This window comes from Gopherus flavomarginatus, chromosome 1, assembly GCF_025201925.1.
Source record: "Gopherus flavomarginatus isolate rGopFla2 chromosome 1, rGopFla2.mat.asm, whole genome shotgun sequence".
Lineage (NCBI taxonomy): Eukaryota > Metazoa > Chordata > Testudines > Testudinidae > Gopherus > Gopherus flavomarginatus.
Genome location: NC_066617.1, coordinates 143,244,339 through 143,248,252, shown reverse-complemented (window position 1 = coordinate 143,248,252; position 3,914 = coordinate 143,244,339).

Genomic DNA, 3,914 nt, shown 5'->3' with positions numbered 1-3,914 from the left:
ACCCTCCTGCCCTCTTCCAGGAGAGATGAAAATTCCTGGCGTGAGTCCTGAGGGAGCAGCTCTGCAAATTTGCCGACAGCCTCCCAGGTGTTGTGGCTGTAACGGCTCAGGAGGGCCTGCTGGTTCACCACACGGAGCTGAAGGCCTCCAGCAGAATAAATTTTACGTCCCAGCAAGTCCATGCGTCTGGCTTCCCTGGATTTTGGAGCAGGAGCCTGTTGGCCGTGGCGTTCCCGGTCATTGACTGACTGTACCACCAAGGAGCAGGGAGCAGGGTGTACGTAGAGGTACTCATACCCCTTGGATGGTACCATATACTTCCTTTCCACGCCACGGGCAGTGGGTGGAATGGAGGCCGGAGACTGCCAGATGGTGTCCGCCTTTGCCTGGATCGACTTAATGAAGGGGAGGGCTACCCTGGTCAGTGCCTCCGCCGAGAGGATGCTTACTACCGGGTCCTCTACTTCCGGGACTTCCTCTACAGGAAGGTTTATGTTTTGGGCCACTCGCCTCAACAGGTCCTGATGTGCCCGGAGATCGATCGGCGGGGGCCCTGATGAAGACGTGCCCGCTACCGCCTCATCCGGGGACGAGGACGAAGACACCCCAGGGAGAAGCGGTTCTTGCACTGAAGCCTCCTCCAGAGGGGCCTCCGTTTCCCGGGAATCCTGCTGCCCCATGGTATCCATGGGGTCTTCCTCCGTACCTGAGGGGGGGGGGCCGACTGATTGTGGCCTCTGGTGTACGACGCTCCGGTGGGTTGGAGCGAGCTTGTCCCAAAGGTTCGCCCTGGGCTTGGTGGTATGCCCAGGGCGTCCAAAAGGACCATTGAGGTGGACCCTGGTCTGTGCGGGCGTGCACATCTGAACCCCCGTAAGAGGCGCTGTCCATATGGGACGAAGCGAACGAGTGCCTCGAAGGCCAGGGAGGAGCCGTCGATGACTGTGGCAGGCCTCTGCGCATCCCGACGTCGCTGCGCGGTGCCGGTGAACGGTACCGGGAGTCATGGCGGTACCATGATCTAGACCGGGACCTGCTACCAGCTCGGTGCCGGGAGGTCGACCGGTGCCGGCCACTGCCGTGCCGGGATCGGCTGCGGTATGAACGTCGGTGCCGCGATCTAGACCGGTGCCGAGAGTAGTACGACGGCGACCTGGATCTCGAACGGTGCCGCGAGTACGACCGGTGCCACAGGTAGCGGTCTCGGGACTGCGAGCGGCGTCTAGATCTCGAGCGGCGACGCTGTGAGTGGTCCCTCGATTTAGATCGGGACCGCTGCTCGGTAGTGCCTGGCGAATGCGGTCGTACCATGGCGGGCTTGCCCAGCGATTGTATAACCCGCACCGGCGGTGCCGGGGGTTGGGGCAGCTCGGGCTCTGTCAACGCAATGATGTCGCGTGCCGCTGAGAAGGTCTCCGGCGTGGAGGGCGCGACGAGCTCGACCCCTGTCCTCACCGGGGAGCTGAATGGCACCGGACTCAACTGCCTCTGAGGGGCCGGAGTCGACGGTGCGGCAACGCTTGGTGCCGCGGCAGATGATGGTGCTGGGCGGTCAGATTTTGAGGCACGCTCTGACTGTGGTGCAGTTGCAGGCACCGCAGGAGCCCTGTGCTTTTTGCTCCTCGGGGAGAGGGAGCGGTGTCGGCTAGGGTGCCGGGTCGGTGCTGAGTGGGAAGTTGGAGCCCTCGACGGCGCCGGGTGGTCCAGAGCAGAGGCGACACTTGGTCCCGGTGCCGGAGTCGGTGCCGACGGTGGGGGAGTCAGTGCTGCCTCCATCAGGATCTGCTTCAGGCGAGTGTCCCGCTCCTTCTTAGTTCGGGGCTTGAACGCCTTGCAGATCCGACACTTGTCCACAAGGTGGGACTCGCCTAGGCACCTCAGACAGGAGTCGTGTGGGTCTCCTGTTGGCATCGGCCGATGACAGGCCGCACAAGGCTTAAAGCCGGGTGAACCGGGCATGGGCCCCGGCACCGCGGGGAGGAAAAAGGGGCGAACCCCCGATCCTCAGTATAACTATTTACAACTATACTTACTTAACTTTATAACTACAACTAACGCTATAATAACTAAACTATAAACACTAGACTACAGAAGAGTGAAACGCTAGGGAGGTGGAGAACGGCTAGGCGTGCTCCACAGTTCCAACGACCGACACGGGCGGTAAGAAGGAACTGAGGAGCGGGCGGGCCAGCAGGGGTATATATCAGGCGCCATGCCGGCGCCACTCCAGGGGGCGACCTGCTGGCCCACCAAGTGTTGCTAGGGTAAAAAGTCTCCGATGAACGTGCACGCGGCGCGCACACACCTAACTGGAATGGATATGAGCAAGCACTCGAAGAAGAAGGTTAATTTTCTCTCTGTGTTAGGATTACTTTCTCTCTCAAAGAGAGTCTGGGAGGGGGAGAGAGAAGGAGGGGGGAAGGTAGATTTTCCTCTCTGTTTCAGGATTCAAGGAGTTTGAATCACAGTGATCTTCCAGGGTAACCCAGGGAGGGGAAGCCTGGGAGAGGCAATGCTGAGGGAAAGGGTTTACTTTCCTTGTGTTAAGATCCAGAGGGACTGGGTCTTGGGGGTCCCCGGGCAAGGTTTTGGGGGGACCAGAGTGTACCAGGCACTGGAATTCCTGGTTGGTGGCAGCACTACAAGTACTAAGCTGGTAATTAAGCTTAGAGGAATTCATGCTGGTACCCCATCTTTTGGACGCTAAGGTTCAGAGTGGGGAATTATACCATGACAGTGCTGCTAAAGTTAATAACATCTCTTGTAAAGTCATCGCTTCCAGGGTGCTAACGTGTCAGTCCCTGTGGAGGTCAGTGCTGTAAATAGGGAGTCTCTCATCCTGTCCCTGCAGTCCTTGCAACTGTGGTTTCAAATGGGTGTTTCAGTTTTCAGGATAACGATGCATAAACCAAAGCCAAACTTCAGAGCTGCTGCTGTTTCATTCTCGCTGGGAACAATGGGAAAGGGATACATTTTATAATTGTTACATGAAAAGATCTTTGTGCGACTGCCGGTCAGCAGAATTTAAGCCCAGAAGTAAGATGTCTCTATGCCACAAATCCAGCTGCATCCAGTCTCGTTGTCCTATAACCCAGTTCCAACATAGTTCTGTTCTGAGGCTTTAACCATGTTCCTGAATCATAGTAATGTTTTGGACTACCCAAAGCTTTAGGTCTAGCTAAGGACATAGTTAAGATCCCATTGACATGCAAGAGCAGAACTGTCCTTAAACTGTGTTGGGAGACAATCATGTTGTAAACAGGTCCCCCAAGGTAGCTGTAGTTAATGCAGATGAGACCTGATAAGTGAACTGAATAGTTATTGTTCTCGATAACTCTTTGTGAAAAAAGTGTGGCTGCATGAACAGGCCAGCAGCACAAATCTCTGTAGAGCTGCAGACTGGGACATTTGTGATTCATAATTCATATTAACAATTCTAAATAATTACCTTGGGGGATGTCTTCACTGCAGAGTTTACCTGGGTGTGGGAAGCCAGGTCTGGGACACCAGGTTAGCCAAGCCCAGTGTGAGCATATATACTGCTAAGCCACACTCTAGTCATAGCCACATCCACACTGGTGCTGCACTAATGCAGGCTAGGTGCTAGGATTTCTGTGGGCATATCCCATGGTTCTTAGCACTACACTAAGCTGCAGTACTCTATCAATGGTTTTGCAGTGTATTGTAGAAGAAGTTGTCTGTCCTTCCCTGGCTTCCGTGAAACAGAGTTCTTAGCTTACCAACTCAGGAAACTAAAATGCTTCTGACTCTGCAAGCTCTTCACTGCTGTAATGCAGCCTCTGTCCCTCCCGATAGCAAGCTATGGATTCAGCTCATAACAATGACCTGGTCCAGCTGTTGGCATTAACAAAACTTTTATTTTGGGAACAGGAGATGAATGCAAGGCATGAGAC